The 20,683-nt window shown below is 43.0% G+C and overlaps 1 long non-coding RNA gene and 1 pseudogene across 2 annotated transcripts; both read left to right on the top strand.

Annotated features, from left to right (window-relative positions):
• The first annotated feature begins 2,275 nt into the window (after window positions 1-2,275).
• LOC148880411 (GATA transcription factor 4 pseudogene) lies at window positions 2,276-3,432 on the top strand (annotated as a pseudogene). The gene is made up of 2 exons (XR_016109595.1): window positions 2,276-2,500; window positions 2,638-3,432. The product of XR_016109595.1 is annotated as a GATA transcription factor 4 pseudogene (transcript).
• A 221-nt stretch (window positions 3,433-3,653) lies between these two features.
• On the top strand, window positions 3,654-5,192 carry LOC148880410 (uncharacterized). The gene is made up of 2 exons (XR_016104560.1): window positions 3,654-4,046; window positions 4,194-5,192. It is a non-coding gene; the product is annotated as an uncharacterized LOC148880410 (long non-coding RNA).
• The last annotated feature ends 15,491 nt before the right edge of the window (window positions 5,193-20,683 follow it).

Raw genomic sequence — 20,683 nt, 5'->3', positions numbered from 1 at the left:
AAACACGTGGTTGGCCGACAGTCGACACACGAACGTCGTAAATGAAGGGAGCTGCTGCCCAGTGCCCAGGCCCAACTCCTCATTTCCTGCTCCTGAGGCTGACGGAATCCATGTGCCCCCCAGGCCCCAGCACTTTTGTGTGGCCCCACGTCCCACGCTTACCACCCACCACTACACCGCCCCACACCGTAGTTCATTAAACTCATTCGTGTACACGTGTCCAGATTCACCCGCCCAGCTCCAGTTCATTAAACTCTTGTGGTGCCCGGCCTTCTGCCCTTCTCTCATCTCATGCATGCTTAAATCAATATCTCACCATTCCATTAACAACAGAAAACTGGAGGAATCGTTAGTTCTTTCCAATTTTATTACTCCAAGAGTCAAAGGTTAAAGTTTCGTGGTCGGTCAGCTTCGTCTCCGTTTGCCTTTTTTAATGTCAAGTAAAAGTAAAACTAGGTAGTAATAGAAAAAGATTAAATCAAAATATTCGCGTTTTAAGTGTTTTAAAAAGGAGATCACGTTTAATAAGAAGGAATATGGTAACCGGATATTACAGAAACCCCATCGGTGATTGAATAACATCTCAACCGTCCGAGTGAATTGACTTTTAGAGAGAGAGCATTGAATATAGGTACAGCAGGGACGGTCAGGATTAAGCACCACGTGGGTAGATGAAATCGCACATGAGAAAGTATTTAACCTATCTGAAATTCTGAAACCTATGCTAGGCTATTAAATATAGGCCTTGCTAGGCTTTGAGTTTTGGGGAGGCTTTGGTGGCCCTGACCCGACCCTGTGGCTGTGGCCAATGCCCAATGTGTCATGTCTTGGGTTTTTGTTTGTTACTGTGGGCTACCGATTTTTTCATGATTTTCTAATTAATCGATTCCCAATTTAATTTAATTTAACCACCACATGACTTTTGCACGTGCTGTGTTGTTGCTTAGGGATCACAGCGAACCACCCACACCCCCTGGCCCCTGCTCCCTGCCACATCACGTGATTCGAGGCTTCTCCTCTTCTCTCCAGTCACCACCAAAAGCCTTCCGTAATTTTGAGGAACTTAATTTCATCAATTCATACATATCTAAACTAAAAGAAGCACTATAAAACATTAATTATTGTACGTATTACATTACCTAGAATTCAGTTCAGCCTTCCTATATATTAAATGCTAATGATTTTATTTTTTAATGGAAAAGGTTTTAATCCGTACTGGAAGATTACGTGGCGTGCTGTCTAGCTGGCAGTCTTTTGAGTCAACTTCGTGAGTACACGTAGGATTTCAAATATATTGATAGTACGGACGGCACTTAGCGTCCTGCCGTCCTCTCCTTCCCCACGGCCCACACGAATTGGGATCTGTTCCTTTTAAAGCGCGCCTCACACCGACCTTACAGCCAGATCCCACCCTATATTGGGAACATCTCCAATGCTGTGAGGTCGGTATGAGGCGCGCAGTGTGAGGAACAGATCCGGACTGGGCTCACATCACACACCACTGCACCCTCCTCCTCCTCCTAGTATTACTATCACTAATTTACTACTACGTGCCGTCATAATCTCGATTGAGATGTGTCGTGTTTAAATAAAAGGTGAAGCCAGCTGGATGTGGTCGTCCGGACTCGGACTCGGCATTGTTGTCACTTGTCATCGACGGAACCGGGCGTTTCGGGTCTATTGAGTATTGACTCTTTCCTTCCTTGCCTCACCCCAGGCCCCACTTTTCGGCTTTCGCTTCGCGCTATTTCCGTTACGACTAGAGCAAGTGGGGCTCCGTTTCGTAAGGGTGGTCCCCACGTGATGGACCGGAAAAAGGGCAGAGCCCCTACTGTTCATCCAAATTACTTTATGGGCGAATCCATCATTCACTCCGGTCTCCAGTGATGAGTGATGATTTACCAAAGCGTTGCATCTCATCTGGTAAAATTGGGCCTCACCTCATACTGTCATACATGAAAGCTGCCGACACATTACGATAATACTTTTACTTAACAAACATCCCTGACCCTGACGTTCTTACTTTTTCTTACACACACATGTACCGGATAAGCCCTGACTGTAACAAAGGAAGTAATTTTCTTTCGACCACCAACACCAAGGTTATAAGTAAGTACAATTACGAGCGCGGCCTACCTCATCCAAACAAAACACTCAAACCATTGTAATTTGTAAAAATTGTAATCCCCAACCCCAAATGGTGGGCGTGGACGGTGGATCCCCCACTATCAACAATCAACGATTGGGCAGCAAAATCCTACGTTTATATATATACATGTCAAGATGCGTGAGAGAGAGAGAGAGAGGGAGAGAGAGAAATAACGGTAGAATAAATTTCCTCCACATCGACGACCTTCTCGACTTTTCCAACGACGACCTCTTCTCCGACTCCGATCTCATCCACCTCCCTCCTTCAGAAAATAACCCTGGGAATCGCCCCTCCATCACCACCGACAACTCCAACCTCTCCACCAGTTTCCCTAACGACCTCTGCGTCCCTGTATGTGTCTATATAATGCTTCTTCTGCAAATTAAACTCTTCTACTCACTATTTTTGTTACTTCTTCATTCTTTGCTTGCTAAATTACATTTTTTTTTTCATTATTTATTTATTTATTATTATTTTCTTCCCTACAGAACGACGACGTAGCAGAGTTAGAATGGCTCTCCAAGTTCGTCGACGACTCCTACACCGATTTCCCTACGAACGAGCCCATTGGAAACACAAAGTACCGAGCTGACGCTTCAGTTCCCGGGCGCACCAGGAGCAAACGATCAAGAGCAGCATCCACTCATATCAGCTGGACTTCCTTGCCGGAGTCTTACATTCCGGTTACCGGCAAGTCCAAACTGGGTAACAGTAACACTAATATCAGCTCTACTAGCTCTAGGAAGAAAGAGGGTTCATTGTCTTCGTCAGTTATCACAGCTGCAGAGCCGTCGGGTTCGGCGTCGTCTTCGTCGTCAGGGGTGCGCAAATGCACGCACTGCGCTTCGGAGAAAACACCGCAGTGGCGTACAGGACCACTAGGACCGAAAACGCTGTGCAACGCGTGCGGAGTACGGTACAAGTCAGGTCGACTCGTTCCGGAGTATCGTCCAGCTGCGAGTCCGACCTTCGTGTTGACTCAGCACTCTAACTCGCATCGGAAGGTGATGGAGCTCCGGCGGCAGAAGGAGATTCTCAGGCAGCAGAGTAGCAACCACCATCCGTTGTATCATCATCACCCTGACTTCAAGGTCTGCTGACATGGATGGTCACATGTGTCGAAATATTGTCGCATTCATCAGAATCTAGGGTTTCTCCATGTTGGCCTTTGTCTTTTCTTTTGCTCTCAGTCTTTGAGTCTTTTTTTTTTTTTTATATTTTTCTTCAAATTCCTTTCACAAATTAATGAATTCTTCAGTTCTACGAGCGCTAAAGTTTATTCAGATTCCGACTCAAAAAAGATCAAATCGAGTTTTTCTTTGCTTTCTTTTAAGGTTTTGGATGGATTTTAGTTTGAAAAGGGGAGTTATCAGAAAGGAGAGAAAAGAGGTGGTTGTTGGTGTGACGACAGTGGTGTTCCACGTGATACACTGCAGATAAGGTTGGGCGAATATTCGTTCTCTCTCTGCGTCTTCTCTTCCATTCATTCTTGAGAGTTGAGACTGAGAACGATGCTGATCAAGGCATGAATGAATAAAAAGGGGTGGCAACTGGGACTGGCGATCGATGGTAGGGAAGTAGAGGAGAGGAGCCAATTCCCGACACATCAACAGAGGTGAGATTACCTTATTAATATGGCCAGATGAGATGAGATGACAAATCTCTCTCATCAGACACCACCCAAACTGCCACGCCCGGCCCCCACACACAGACACACTGGCAGACACGGACTTCTCTGCAGCTGAATCGATCATCTCTGCGTTAACGTTGCTTGCTTGCTAAATATGTAGAGATCTGATGGCTAATGTTCTTTCCTTTGGGGTCGTCCTGGTCCAACTCCAACACAGCAGCAGACGCCCCATCTGCCGGATTAATCGTGGCCTCCTGGGGGAATCTTGTATTTAGTCTGATCTTTAATTATTTGAGTCTTGCGTCATCTGTGTTGTATTCCTTGCACTTGCAGAGAGTGGGTGACAGAGTGAGGACGACTGAGAAGGGATAGCGATCTCTGACTTTTTTTTTTTTTCTTTCTTTTTGTGAATAGGTTGGTGATTCCCGATCAATGCCTTTACTCTACTTACATGGATGAGTATAATGAGGAGTGATTTGGCTATTAATTGATTCAAGTTGAGCATTATAAGGATTTGAGATGGATGTTTGTGATCGGAGGAGGCAGCTCCACTCCCTGACTCCCATCATCTGAGTTGTATGTCCGTGTGGAATTTGAGAACAAATTAAGTTAAGACGAGTAGAGTAGAGCAGGACCAGTAGGTAGTGGTACTGTACACTTGCGGTCAGATGTCTACACTCTAGTACTCACTGCACTTCAAGCTCTACGTACGGGGGAGTCGGGAAAAAGAGTTGTGGTGATTCCATGCATCATGGTACAGGTACAATAGGGTTATAAAATGGAATCAATGGACCAGGCTCCAGGCAACCATACCACCCATACGGCCGGCCATTACATTTATTTGATGCGTGAGTGTTGTTGATGGATGCTAAGTAAGAAATCTGAATGACGGTGACGGATTGCTTGTTCTTTGACTCTTCTGACGTTTATGAACCATGAACCGTCGAATCGATACCACTGCTGAATTCAGAACAACATGTGGACTGGTGTGGTGTATTTGATTGATGAGCATGTGCAGCTCTGGCCTATGCTATTATTATGATCCAGTAATGTCCGATCTACCACCGCTGTAATCAAAGTGTCCTACACTACACCCCCCACTCCCTTTATGATGAGCTATCTGATCCTGATCCAGTCGCCAGTCGGGACTATCTCCATTTATTTATTTATTTATTCATCAACTATTCAATACAAGAGAAACATAAAGTGTAAACAATGATGTGGGTACCTGAATCTCTTTAGGCAAATACTTAAAGAAGAAGTAGTGAAGCTGTGTATCATCCACACACAACTTTACAACTTTCCCTGTATTGGCATGCGTGCCACTTTATGACATCTCAGGCTCCACGGTGTCCACCAATTAGTGAGAATCTCAGTTCAGGCCATCACCATAAATTCTATGCACATTGTTTCCACCTATTGCTATTGTATATATGATTCATCTCTTAATTATTATTTTTAAAAGTTTTAAGTCTTAAAGCGCGAGACATGCATTTTAATGCAAAGGCTCGTTAGATTTTGCTTCAAGGTTTTAAACTTCCTCAAAATGAGGCATAATATTCAAGTCTCAAGGCATGAGGCAAAAAATAGGTATAAGCCTTAATTATCAATGAAAAATCAAAAAAAAGAGATCAATCAAGTTCTTAATTTTTTGTTGCATAAATCAAATGATATTTTTTTTTATTATTCTAAATCTAATAAGTTATTTTTCCTATTTCTTTTCCTAATTAATAGATTTATTTTCTTTTTATTGATTTTTTACATAAATTAAATCAACTAAAGTTGTATTTGATACCATGATAGTAGTTTTCTTAGGATTCATTTGTTTGTATTTGCTTACACATTAAAAATTGGGAGAGTTTTTGGGTTATGCATATAACCCAAAGCTCATTTGTTTATTTTTGCTTATTCTAGCCACGTTCCACATAAGATATGAAGTTAAAAATGCTCTCTTATAGGAAGAAAAACACACACACACATAAAAGATGTTCACTTGAGTTTACTTTCACCAAAACCGAGACACAAGTACGACTATTTTCTTTAAAACAACCTAATAACCAAACAAAAAATAATATTAGGCAAGTTGAAATGGATACTTATTGTGTGCGATCTGGATGCTCCTTAGAGGGCAATTTGGCCGTCGGTTGCTTAGTTGTTTGGTCAAACTACAAGGAAACAAAGCTCAGAGAACTCGGGGTGGCTTGTCCAGTGTGGATGCTCTGATGTTTAAGTTAGTACGCTTAGTGTGTGAGCCGAAAGTTTAATAGCAAGCAGGCTAGTGAGCAATAAATCACACGTACCTTGTGTCGCTGGGGTTGATGCCTTTAAATAGGTGAGTTGTCGTTGGTCTCACGAAACACCTCCAAGATCTTCGGCTCGCACTGTTAGGAGTCCGTTCCGCACCAGGAGGAGGACTTCGTGCTTGCTGTTAAGGCTTATAGAGTCCGTCCGATCCAGACGGTATAAGGATAAGACCTACTGTCGTGCAGAGTGATCTTGAAGAGCTTGGAGACAGCTGGCTTGCTTCTAGAAGATGTCTAGTGTCACATCGGCAAGTTGGGCCGTCACGAGCTGCTCGGACTTAGGTCCTAGCCAAGGTGCCTTGGCCTGCTAAGGTGGCAAGAAGTGTCGAGTCAAAGTCCAATCACTAGGTTGCTTCCACATGTTCGTATATGAGTAGGTTAGGCCAAATCACCCCTCATCAATTGCCCTCACTCCTCGTGCCAAGGGTTCTGACCTGGTGCGGGGAGTTCATGGTGAGCTTAGGTATTTGGCCCGATCTTCGTCCCGGTCGAGGTCCGATCCAGAGGTCAGGCCGTGATGACCCAATCGACTCAACCGTAAAACCAGATCACGTACCAGGGACGTGCGGACATCAAAATGAGCACTCATCCGATTTCGACCTCAAAAGCCATGCAACCGGTTTTTATGAGAGTCATTGGATCAAACTGATTTGAGCCATCCATGACCGACTAAAGTGGCTATAAATAGGGGCCTTGGGGTCCCATTCACCTTGTCTTATTATATGGATTTCGATGTTTTGGAGGTTGCGCGCTAGTTTCTAGGTTGGTGCTCTTTGTCTTGTCTCCAAGGTCGTATACTTTCTTCTTTCTTAGGTAAGTCGTCTTTCCTCACTTTAGTTTCCAGTTTGAGTTTGTTTCTTATTTTTAGCATGTCTAGTAGTACGAGTAACTTGTTTGATATGAGTGGTGAATTCGGTGGGGCTGAGGAGGGCACCTCGGTCCAAGACTAGAGTTAGGCCCGGCTGAGATGGTGACATTGGCGCATAGCTTGGAGTCTAGTTTGGCTGAGGTGGAGACCTTAGTTCAGGAGCGGAAATATTCTGGTAAAAAGGCTTCGTCTTCTCATTGTAGGTCTCCAGGGCTAGGGTCTTAAAGCCCTTTAGCCTCGGGGCCAAAAGGATCTCTAGTGCTAAAGGGGAAGGCCGGTTCAGTGAGATAGGAGCCAACTGTGCAGCTATCAAGTTCACTTCTTCCCTCCTTTTCTCTACTATTGCAGAAGGGTCAACATTGCTCTTACCTGAGGTGTGGCATGCACGTCGGCAACATCGATTCTTTGTTGCTTCATTGTTAGTGTTGTTCACCTCAGTGCTGGCTGGAATCTTGACTCTAGTGTTCTCCTAATCTCGGATACTGCTACGAGTAGGGAGCTGATCTCTATTACTGGCGTCTTCACGAATGTGGGCTAGGTCTTGCAGGTTGGGGTGATAGGATGGGTTCCAAACCAGATCCTTACCCCTCACTTCGGGTTTTCTGTTACTTACTTCTCTTTTGGGCTGATGACGGTGTTTTTTATCATTGCGTGATCATTGTTGTAGATCGCTTTGGTGGCTGTGTTGCGGCTGGTTTCTCTGGTTGACTACCTACCATGGTGGTGATGGGCGCTGACCTAGTGCTAGATCCCGAGGTGGAGTCTGGTTCCGAGGAAGAGTTGGGACCCGTGATGACATCGGTCCTCGAGGAGGTGACCAACGTCCATGCTGTTGGTTCTGGTTTTGCTGATTTTGGTGAAGTGGAGGGAAATGTTGTTTGTAGCGGTACTGTTGGTATTATTGGTTCTACTAGTACTGTTGAAATTGCTGGAACTGCTGAAATTGGAGTTTCATAATTCAGACACTTTGCACAAGGTCATGGAACCACTGAGCTTCTACCTCAACAAGAACCACAGAGGGCTCTATGGTTGGGAGAGAGGCGCTCACATGAGGCATGGGCGCGCTAACTGACTGAGTAGTGAATGCCAGGTTCTGAACTGTTGATACCCCTAGAATGGTAAGGGGGATGGCAAACTTACCGATGTTCATTGTGGGGGTCTCGAGGTTAAGTGCAGGTTGGTCTTGCCCCCCAATGACGTGCATCTCAACTCTCTTGCCAGTGCTTGAAGAGGCCATTAGTGAAAATTTTGCAAAAAAATAAATAGAGTAAGGTAAGAACTTAACTTTTTGTTGTGTTTCCCATAGACGACACCAATTGATTGTGTGCGATCTGGATGCTCCTAGCTGGAAGGCAGCTCGGTCATTGGTTGCTTAGTTGTCTAGTTGAACTACAAGGAAACAGAGCTCAGAGGACCTAGGGTGGATTACCTGGCTAGGCGCTCCGATGCTTAAGTTAGTACTCTTAGTGTGCGAGCTGAAAATCTTATAACAAGTAGGCTAGTGAGCAATAAATCGCGTGTACCTTGTGTCATTGGGGTTGATGCCCTTAAATAGGTGAGTTGTCGTAGGTCTCAAGAAGCACCTCTGAGATCTTTGGCCCACGCTGTTAGGAGTCCGTTCTGCACCGGGAAGAGGACTTCATGCTTGCCGTTAAGGCTCATCGAGTTTGTCCAATTTGGGCGGGATAAGGATAAGACCTACTATCATGTGACATGATCCCGAAGAGCTTGGAGATAGCTGGCCCGCTTCTAGAAGATGGCTATGTGTCTCATTAGTAAGTCGGGCCATCACAAGCTGCTCGAACCTCGGTCCTAGCTGAGGTACGTGCGGTGGCCTGACCTGTTGAGGTGGCAGGAAGTGCCGAGTCAATGTCTAATTAGCAGGTCACTTCCATGTGTTTGTATATGAGTATGTCGGGCCAAATCACCCCTCTTATTTAAAAGGGTAAATTGCTTAAACTTCCCCTAAAGTTTTTGACCATTCCGAAAACCTCCCTTGAAGTTTGGTAATGGCAATCACCTCTGCTGAACTTTCTAACATTGTTGCAAGTAGACCCCCTTTGATAAAATCCTCTAAAAAGATGCATGGAAATGTTCAAAATATCCATGCAATACTTTTGACTAAAATGTTTGTTTTTTGGATTTTCTCTTCATATGAATCACTGGCCCAAACCCTTCCTATCTCTTTTCTAAACCTGATTTTTTTGAGAAAATTTTCCTTCATATAAATCACTCAAAGGTAAAGCAGCAACTTCAAATTCTCTATTTTTTTGTTGTTTATAAAGTTTGTATTGTTTTTTTTTTTCTATAGAAACCAACCTCAATAGAAGATGCTTTGGTATTTTGAACATGGATTCTAACAAAGGAGGTCTACTTGCAACTGTGTTAGAAAGTTCAACGGAGTTGATTGCAATTACCAAATTTCAGGGGAGGTTCCAACAATTTACCCTATTTAAAGTTATGGGTTGATGGCAATGAATTTGACTAAGAGTCCATTTGGTTCTCAAACAAGATTGGAATCAAAATCACCTCTTCCTAACTCCTGTTTGGTTCAGTCAAGAATCGGGATTATATATTTTATGAATATATAATTATTGTTTTATTATTGTTTTGTTATTATTACAATCATTTACTAAAACACTCATAGTTTCATGAATCTACTAAAACATACCCGATAGTTTGTGTTTTACTAAAACGTCCCCTATAGCTTGCAATCAATTTACTTAATCGACCTTCCATTGGATGAAAGAGGAAAATGATAGTTTTAAGCCTAACATCCATTCAAAAAATTTAATGTAAAGAAACTAAAATAAAAAATGCAATTTTCCCTTGGTAAAACATGAACAACCACTCTATTTTTCTCTATTTGGTCAATTTTATTTTTTATACAAAAAAGTGTTACACTTTGGTAATAAGCAACGATGGGTCTATACACTTGAACATTTTCCACTTTGGTGATCATTTTACAATTTTCAGATGGCAAAACAAATAGTTCTTAATGAAAGGTTGATTAAGTAAATAGGTTACAAACTATAAGGGATGTTTTAGTAAAATGCAAACTATAGGGTAGGTTTAAGTAAATCTATGAAACTATAGGGGGTGTTGTGGTAAATGACCTTTATTATTACTTTATTGGTATTTAATAATTAATATATTTTGATTTATCATTAATTTATGAATATTTTATTAATATTATAGTTTTATTAAGAGTTTAATAATATATATATTATATTTTATTAATAATTTATTTATTTTTACATTTTCTTATTATTTTATTAATATTCTATTATTTTTGTTTATTGTTTTAAAATTAATTTATTATTATTTAATAAATAATATCTTTTCCTTTTATTATGAATTTATTATTATTTTTTTCTTATTTTCTTATTATTTTATTAATATTCTATTATTTTTGTTTATTGTTTTAAAATTAATTTATTATTATTTAATAAATAATATCTTTTCCTTTTATTATGAATTTATTATTATTTATTATATTTTTTATTATTAAAAATATTTTTATTTTATTACTACAATTATATTGTATTAATATTTATTATTATTATTATTATTATTATTATTATTATATAGTATCTTTGTTTGTTATTATTAATTTAGTAATATTTTATTATAGTACTATCATTTTATTACTACTTTACTAATATTTTGTTAATAGTTTATTAATATTCTATTATTTTATTATTAATATATTATATTATTATTATCTTATTATTAATTCAATAATATTTTATTACCTTATTAATATTAGCATTTGGGTTTTTTGTCATGAATTCCTTAATTAACATACTTTAGAATGGGAATCCACCAAGAATGGGAATCGAAATCTCATTTTTACTGCACAAACAGTTAAAATTATAGTGACCCCTAGGCACCTAAGAAAGGCTAGGTATTTAGTGATATTGTGTAATGATGTAATGTCCAATGTCAAGGGTTGGCCCATCTATGGGGCCCCTTATGTGCGCATTCACCGTTCATTGGTTCCCTAACCCATTATACAGAGCAAGGTTTAGTTGAACGCTTTAGCTATTCAGCGTGCTATGGAACCAATGATAAGGTTCCATGCTAGTATTTAACTATATGGAAGCCATGCCTTTTACAGTGGGCCCATGAATTTATTACTAGTGTAGAACCTCATTGATGAGGGATAATTTGGCCCGTCAAACGATGTGACAACATGTGAAGTGACAGAATGATGAGGTGACACCTCAACGATCTCAGTGACCTCAGCGATCCCCGTCACCTTGCACACCTCGGGTCACCTAGCTGGAATAGCTCAACTATATGCACTAGTTTGCCGAGATGCCATGCAACCTCTATCTAGAAGCAAGCCAGCTATCTCTGATCTCCTTGGGATCATGGCCCCACGTCAACGGAGTTCATCTTCTCCTTGGGATCATGGCCTCACAAGGTACGCACGATTCAACTCTCTCAATACTCTAGCAATATTGCTTTCAGCTCTCTCAAAAACCTCCACTTTGCTATCTTGAGCATCAGAGTGCCCACACCAGATAAAGCACCCCAGACACTTTGACCTCCTTTTCTTGCAGCTCAACTAGGCGACCTTGCTAGCCTAACATCCGAGCTGTCCTCCAACAGGTAGCATCAGATCACACATCATCAATTGGCGTCATCTGTGGGAAATGCTACACTAAAGCTAAGTTGTCACCCAATCTCTGAGCCTTAAGTCATGGCATTCTCAAACAGTAATAACAACAGTTGGACCAAAGGAACCCTCATAGAGGGGCAGAATAAGAGTGACCAGCCCGGATGAGCCTCATCAGTCCTGATCGCGAGGTCGCCTCTACAAGTCGAGCCCTTCATGGCCTTCATAGGAGTCGGCAGCCAATGAACTATGGAGTCGCTCTCATGGATCGAGCCCTTCAAGGCTCCCATGCGTGGTGAAGCTATCCCCATAGGTTAAGCCCCTTGTGGCTCTCATAGGAGTAGACGACCAATGTCTCTAAGAGCTGATGTAGTAGTGCAGTCACAACACCGACCTGCAAAGGCAACAATATAATAACCCACCAGTTCGTAACATGATTAACACCATCACTAGAGAGTTGGAGGCAGTAGGTTTAGTCGCCCCCGCTAGTTGAGCCTTAGCTCGCGGGCTGGATTATGAGGAGGAGAACCTGCCAAAATGACGAAGAGTAGAAGAGGTGATCTATGAAGATGACATGCAGGGATCCGTTACCCTCATAATGACACCCTCATAGTCAAGCTCATGATCCATGACTACGAGGTAAAAAGGGTACTCATTGATTATGGCAGTTCGATAGACATTCTATTCATTGGAGCTCTTGAGAAAATGGGACTGTGGAGGGAAGACCTGACCCAAGCCGATGTCCCTCTGGTCGGTTTCGATGATGGAACGACTGATATCTTGGACAGATCAACTTGTCTGTGACAACAAGAACCACACTGAACAGGATGAGGTTCTGACATGATTTTCTAGTGTTGGCAATGATGTCACCATAGAATGCCATTATAGGCCAACCAATACTGCAGGCCCTCAGAGCGGTGTTGTCAACATACCACCTCTCCATGAAGTTCTCCACCAATCAAGGGATAGGAGTAATAGGAGTAATGTACGATGACTAACTTGAATCGCGGAAGTGCTACATTGCAACATTGAAGCATAAAGGGAAGCAAATTGATGTTGACCTAGAGCCATCATCGGAGAACAACCAGGAAAGAGCTCACCTGATGGAAGACAGTCCTGGTGCCAGTCTCAGGTACCGACCCCTTGAAGATAGTGCAGATCAGTGCACGCCTCAAGAAACCACTACGCTTCAAACTGGTAATCTTTATAATTAATAATCTAGACATTTTTGCTTGGTTGGCCACCGACATGCCTGGCATAGACCCCTTTGTGATAACCCATAAACTGAATGTAAACCCCTTAGTCCGATCGATAAAATAGAGGAAAATGAACTTCGCCTAGGAAAGGTGGAGAATAATAGACATGGAGGTTGAGAAGCTCCTCGTGGTAGACTTCGTGAGGAAGCTCCTTTTCAATGGAAGTGGCACATGTGCATTGACAATACTGACCTCAATAGATCCTGCCCAAAGGATAGCTTCCCACTTCCTAGGATTGACCACCTAGTAGACGTGACCTCGAGGCACGAGTTGTTGAGCTTCATGGATGCATACTTCGACTATAACCAGACTGGGCTTGTACTGTTACAAAGTAATGCCCTTTGGCGTGTAAAATGCTGGAGCAACCTTCCAGCGTCTTGTACACAAAATTTTCTCGAATTTAATTGGAAATAAAATAGAGGCATATGTTGATGACATGGTAGTAAAGACTCAGTTTTCTAATTCTTTAATTTCCGACCTAAATTGTGTTTTTTGAAATTCTAAGAAAATATAACATGAAGCTCAACCCGAACAAGTGTGTCCTCGGGGTCACGTCAGGTAAGTCCCTCGATTACATAGCGCATTGACGTGACATCGAAGCCAATCCAGAAAAAATCAAGGCCATCTTAGATATGAGACCACCCAGGTTAATTAAAGAAGTTAAAAAACTAACATGTCGGATAGCCACCCTGAACCAGTTTATGTCTAAGTCAATTGGGCAGTGTCTTCCATTTTTTAAGGCTATAAAGAAAAACTAATATTTTGAGTGGATCGAGGAGTGACAACTCACATTCGATGAGCTCAAAAGGTAGCTCAATTCACCACCCCTATTGACCAAACTAGAACCTGGAGATCAACTATAACTTTACCTCTCCGCGAGTGACGAGGTGGTTAGCTCGGCACTGATTCGAGAAGTGGACAGGAAGCAAGTACCTGTCTACTACATAAGCAAAGTCTTGCATGTTGTTGAGACTAGGTATCCCGATATAGAAAAGCTTGCCTTTGCCTTGGTATTGGCAACTCGGAAGTTACGCCCTTACTTTTAAGCCCATACCATTGTAGTCCTAATCGATCAACCTTTGAGTCAAGTTCTTTAGAAGCCCAAGGTCTCAAGAAGACTAACGAAGTGGGCCATTGAGCTAAGTGAATAAAACATCCAGTTTGATTCGTGCGTAGCAATCAAAGCACAGGTCTGGCTAACTTTGTTTCCGATTGCACGTTCAAAACGTTGACCCCTAGAGCGACCGAGCCTGTTACCACTTCGGAGGCATCTACCAATGTAGCAACCAACTCGACTTAGGACAAGGAGACTTAAACCCTCCACGTTGGCAGCTTGTCCAACCAGTGTGGAAGCAGAGCTAAGCTGATCCTTTATGGACCTAGCAAGGTGAAGTTGGAGTACGCTCTTCGGTTCACGTTCGGAGCATTGAATAATGAAGTAGTGTACAATGCGCTAATAGTCAGGCTGTCATTAGCGAAGGAGATCCATGCAAAGTAGCTCATGGTGTGTAGTGACTCTTACCTGGTACTGAACTTGGTGAATGGGCAGTATGAGGCCAGGGAGCCTGCCATGTCGGCTTATTTGGCCAAGGTGAGAGAGCTCCTACCCAACTTCCACTCTTGGTACATCTAGCAAATACCAAGGTCCGAGAACACCGAGGTTGCTCCTATTTTGTTGAAGACCTGCTATGACCTAGCATATAAAGGGTGGCAAAAGATGTCGCTCCTATTTTGGATGTGGAGCCGAGTTGGGTGGATCCACTTGTTGACTACCTATGCCACAAGACCCTACTGATAGATCGCAACGTAGCTCAGAGGGTAGAGCGATAGTCAGCTTACTACGTCATCATCAGCGAGCAGTTGTACCGCAGGTCATTTACGCTCCCCTACCTACGCTGCTTGGGTCCAACTAAGGAAAGCTAGGTGCTACTCGAGATCCACGAAGGGATTTTGCCCAGAAAGTGCTATTACAAGGATATTACTAGCCTACAATGAAGGCAGACGCACTGGAGCTCATTTGGAGGTGCGATCATTGCTATAGGCATGCTAACTTACCACACCAGCCTACCGTTAACCTGAGGTACCTTATCTGCCCGTGACTGTTTGCTCAGTGAGGGATAGACATCCTCCGTCCCTTCCCACCTACGACCGGGCAGAGAAGGTTCTTGGTTGTGGCAGTTGACTATTTTACTAAGTGGGTGGAAGTCGAGAACTTCTTTTGGAAGAGCATCGTTTGCTGGTTCGGACTCCCCAAGGTGTTGATATTGGACAATGGGAAGCAGTTCAAAGACATCAAATTCTAGAACTAGTGTGCCAAGATGGGGATCCGATAGAATTTCGCCTCAATGGCTCATCCCAAGCAAATGGGTAGGTTGAGGTAATGAATAGGGCAATCCTTCATGGGTTTAAAGCTCAACTTTCCCGATCTAAGGGTGTATGGGTGGATGAGCTACCTAGCGTTCTTTGGGCATACTGAACTACAACCAAAACAACAACCAGAGAAACTCCTTTCAATCTAACATATGGAACATAGGCCGTCATCCTCACCGAAATCGAAGTGTCAACCTTATAGTCTGAGGCGTACGATGAGGAGACCAATGATGATGAGTTGCGAACCAACCTTGACCTAGTGGAAGAAGTTCAAGACTTGGCCTATATTTGGATCGTGGCCTACAAACAGCGAGTAGCTCGCTACTATCAGCCTAAAGGCCCCCTGTGCCGACCTTGCGATGACATCGATAGTTTGATATGCCTAGCCTGCTTCGACACCTAGGCACTTCGGGTCATTATCCCATACTATGCCTAGCCGCTTTGGCACCTAAGCACTTCGGGTTATAATCCCATACTTAATCTATTTTTTGAAGTTTATCTTTCGAAGAAGGTAGACGTGTGATGTACAAGAAAAAATTTCATTAAAGACGACAAAGAGTTACATCATAAAAAAAAAAAAAAAATTCAAGGCGAGCTTGGAAGCTTGACACATTACATATATGTACAAGGGGGGTCCAAGAAATTAGGCAAGATACTTCAGACATCACGGGGCTCCTAAGTCCCACCACCAACCACCTCTGCGGCATCGACATCGGCCCCAAAATCTTGCTTGTCGGCTGCAGCTCCCTCATCGACCCCATCTTCCTTATCCTCAAAGTCAGGCTTTAGATCGACTTGATCTGTAATCTTGTTCGTGCATGCCGGGGACTTTATCTTGGATAGGTCGACCTCGGGGTACACCGACTCCATCAGCATCTGGCACAAATTGAAACCTTGGAGAAAAGTGTCGGTGTCAAACTCCTCCCTTTCCTTCAAGAAGTCCGATGAAGTCTTGAACTCTTCAATAGCTCAGACCCTGGAAACTTGAACCTCATTGAGGAGCTATGCTTCATGCTCGACAAAGAGAGCTTCCTACTCTTGTAGCTCCTGGTTGATATTATCGACGTGAAGCTCCAGCTCATAGACCTGGTTCCACTTTGTGACCAACTCATTCTTCATGTCGTCGATAAATGAAACAGTTCTTTCAACCTGAGACTAATACTCGCTCCCCGCCGCCTTGGTAGATTGGGCCTTCGCTAGATGCCTTTTAGATTGCCCAACCAAGGATTGAGTCAAGGTGTTTGTTGACAAAAGAAAACAAAAGCTAAGTATAGAACACTGGTTGGGAATAACATGATGAGGAGATTAGGAACTTACCATCATGAGATTGCGCACGATTTTGCCGCCGAGCTTTCCAAGGCGTGCTTTGCGAAGTTCAACGACCTCCTCGGGGAAGACGACCTCCTTGCTCTCTTAATCAGGGCGGTCCAAATATCCATGATGGTAAATGGCATGCCTCGGATGTCTGGGCTGCCTCGGTCTCTAGTGAGGTCCTCTCCGGTTGATCTTCTCCAACCAGGTCAACCATCGGGATTGCCTTGGCAACACTCGGCGTTGTAGGCTTGGGAGCCGATACCCGAGGCGCTTCCTCATTGGCTACCTTTCTCTTCTTTTTCCTCCTCATGTTTTGAAGCAGTCTGGTAGTTGGTGCACTCGACAGGTCTCCTACACGAGAAGCTAAGAGTTAGTTAAACTAAAATAAAGTAAAGAAAGGGGACGCTCGAGCCTGAGATAAGGACCTACCCGGAGGACTTAGGCCCGGCCTGGATCAGCTTCTCCTTGACCAAGAACATAGTCAACATCAATCAAAAGTCCACAAGATTCTGCACTATGGCCTGCACCTGCTCACTCAAGGTCCCATCCTCGGAGTCTCTCACTCACTCTCTCTAGGACGTCGAGAATGGCCATCCACCAGGTAGCTCAAGGAAGAAATACTTCCTCTTCCAGGCCGACACTTTGGAAGGGAAGTTGTGTAAAATCTTGTACCCAGGTCGATAAGACAAGTAGTAACTATCCCTACCCAAGGTGCTAGCAAGGTTGTGTTTTATTTGGCAGAGGCCGACAAAGGTCCTAACGTCTAGGGGAAGGCCAATATGATGACAAAGGGAAATTGTACCAATAAAAGTGTGGATTGACTTCGGGTGCAACTAAAGGAGGCTAATATTGTAATAGTTTAGGACTTCGGGGATAAACGGATGGGGAGGAAACCAGAGACCTGCTTTCAGAGCTTCATCGAAGACAACGACTCCGTTCTCCTCATCCTCCCAGGGGAACACCCCAAAAGGAAGGGAGTAGCCGAATTGGTTGGGGATCTTGTATTGAGCCACGAGTCCATAAATCTCATTGGCAAAAAGTTCAATGGGACCGACGTGGTTTGATACCTTGGCCTTAGATGGCCGATGGGAAGATGAAGCCCCTTTATGGGAAGCTCATTAGTCTTGGACCGAGGACCCCTCCTTGTCCCGATCAGACTGCCCCCTTTCCTCTCTAGACTCACCACTAGACATAATGGAAAAAGCAAGGGAAGACGACTCACCCAAGGAACGAAGTGATTGACCTCATCGACCTGATTGAAAATTCTAACAACATCGTGCTCCGCAACCTCAATATGCACCAAAACTCAATTAAGACAAAAGAAATGGGTCCCCAAGGGCTCTATTTATAACTGTTTAAGTCGAGCAATGGACGGTCCAAATCAAATAGATCCAAAGGTTCCTAGGGGTGCAATTGTTCATATTTTGAGGAAAAAACAGTTGAGCGCGTTTTTAATGTCCGCGGAGCTTAATGCTCGCGTGATGTCCGTGTGTACGTGAGACGTGACCTTGCCCCCAAGGTGGAACTAGTTGAGTCAACTAGATCTGAATTGTTGGTTGAACCCGGCTGAGCCAAAGTCCAAGCTAAATCTCCTTGACTCAATGATACTCCCACCCCAAGTTGACCACGTCGGGCTAGGAAGCGGGGGCAATTGATGTGGGATAATTTGGCCCGTCAAATGATGTGATGACACATGGAATGACAGAATGATAAGGTGACACCTCAATGACCTCACTGACCTCAACGATCCCAGTCACCTCGCACACCTTGGGTCACCCAGTTGAAGGAATGGGAGATCCATCAAAGCCTGAACCATGCAAGGTGGCTGGGCGAAATTTCAAAAATTTCTTTCTCCCATTCAAGAATCCTATTCCTTGATTTAGAAAAATACAGTTTTTAATATTCGTTATTGAAACAAACTGGACCAAATCTGGAACCAAGATTAGGGAGAGTAATACCTGATACGGAATCCACGCAAAAAGCTCCTCCCAACATAGGTGTTCACGCCCAAAGAGAATACCAAATCCTCCCTCCACTAAAGATGGCACAGCTTAGGATGAGACAGGATCAACAAGTGGTTCTTCACCAAGAACCTCAGATTCTTCAGCAATAATCGAATGGGGTAGTGAGCACAACTTCAGAATTGTTTCTTCCACCAAGAAACAACATCAAGATCGAATCTTGATCACTCCAAGAGGCGGAGATCGAACAGGGTAGGGCAGTAAGAGTAGAGAGAGAGAATTGGAAGCAGGAAGCAATCAAATTGTATGTCTTTTTCAGTTCGCCCTCCTCTTTATATATAACCCTTAAAGAGTCAATCTCCTAATCTGATTAGGAGTTTCTTGATCAAAATCATATTTGGATCTGAACTCTTTAAGTGATAAGGATAATCCCTTATCTTATCTACAGATCAAGATCAACTACTCCTAATCAAATTAGAAGTTTCCTGATCCAAATCTCTATTTGGATCTAGACTCTTTAAGTGGGTAAGAGTTATCCTCTTATCCTTATCTACTGATCCATACCCAGATTCGCCCCCCATTCAATTAATCCAATTAACCCAGTTCGAAATGGGCTTTAGGTCCATTAAGCTTTCAGGCTCACTTCCTTTTTAATGCTGGCTAGCTTGGCTCTCTTTGTATGGCGTGGGACCCTATCATTGGTCTCCACATCAGCCACATGGGTTCAGCCTAGCCTTTGTTACAAGACTTGTCCGAATTCACTGTTGAATACAGTAAACCCCTGATGCCATCAATATGGGCTCTAAACAGGCCCAACATTTACACTAAATGTTCATTGGGTCTAGCCATCTTATGATGGCCCAAGAACTGTGGGCAGATGTGAGATTAGTTGATCAGGTATTAGCCTCAATGGTCTTACACTTAACCTCTTAGCTCATAATGATCAAACGCTGTCCGACAAGAGAGAACCTCTCCCTCGGTTGCAAGGTACAGCGTTGCACTCTACTCACACGGATCCCGGGAATTAAAACCTTTTGCAAACATTTTGTGAAACCGTAATATATAAATAAATATATATATATATGGCATGGGACCCTATCATTGGTCTCCACATCAGCCACATGGGTTCAACCTATCCTCTGTTACAAGACCTGTCCGAATTCATTGTTGAATACAGTGAACCCCTGAGGCCATCAATATGGGCTCTAAATGGGCCCAACATTTACACTAAATGGTCATTGGGTCCAGCCATCTTATGAAGGCCCAAGAATTGTGGGCAGATGTGAGATTAATCCATCAGGTATTAGCCTCAATGGTCTTGCACTTAACCTCTCAGCCCATAATGATCAAACGCTACCTGACAAGAGAGGACCTCTCCCTCAGTTGTAAGGTACAGTGTTGCACTCTACTCACATGGATCCCGGGAATTAAAACCTTTTGCAAATATTTTGTGAAACGGTAATATATATATATATATATATTATATTTATATATATCTCCATATAAATATATATTTTGCAAAACAAATTTCAACACTTTGAAATCAACTACCGGTAGTTTAAGTTTCCATCAAAGAGAGTACATTCCCCGATCATTTACTTTGTCCGACAAAGGGGCTGATCCTGTAACTATGATCACCCACTCAGGTAAATTCTCAGACTGCCCCAACATACCCAGGTTTTGACCCCCTTTGAGGATCTCACTAATTGGCATATCAAAGGCAATCCAATCCGACACTTAGTGCAGTATCATAATCGAGTCTAGGGGTCAAGTATAGCATTCTGGTTTTGCCCATTTATCTCTAGGGTCTAAGGCAATACTGTAATTTGGTCTAGTTCAGTGTTTCAAGCAAACCCACACTGCATGTACCTCAGGTCTCACCCTAGCAGCTGAGACAAGCCACCCCAACCAACTTGGTGGCATAGCAGTATCAGCCTTGGAAAGATAAATCTCCCTAGATCTATCCAACAGCTGTGAAGATTCTAAATTAACACGAGTCTCATAAGTGTCTAGTTTAAGGGTATTATACAGAAACACACCAATATAACATGAATCAAATATGTATTTTATTCATTTACAATAAATGTCATAATATACATAAATCTGATTGGAGCTAAGAGTATACATTATCTAACACCAGCTAGACTGAGCCTCAAATAGCTCAACTATATGCACCGATCTGCCAAGATGCCACATAACCTCTATCTA

The sequence above is a fragment of the Nelumbo lutea genome, chromosome 1 (genome assembly GCF_056320005.1).
Source record: "Nelumbo lutea isolate HS-2025 chromosome 1, American lotus-T2T, whole genome shotgun sequence".
NCBI classification, from domain to species: Eukaryota; Viridiplantae; Streptophyta; class Magnoliopsida; order Proteales; family Nelumbonaceae; genus Nelumbo; species Nelumbo lutea.
Note: the sequence above shows the minus strand (reverse complement) of the source record. Positions and strands in the feature narration are given on the sequence as shown.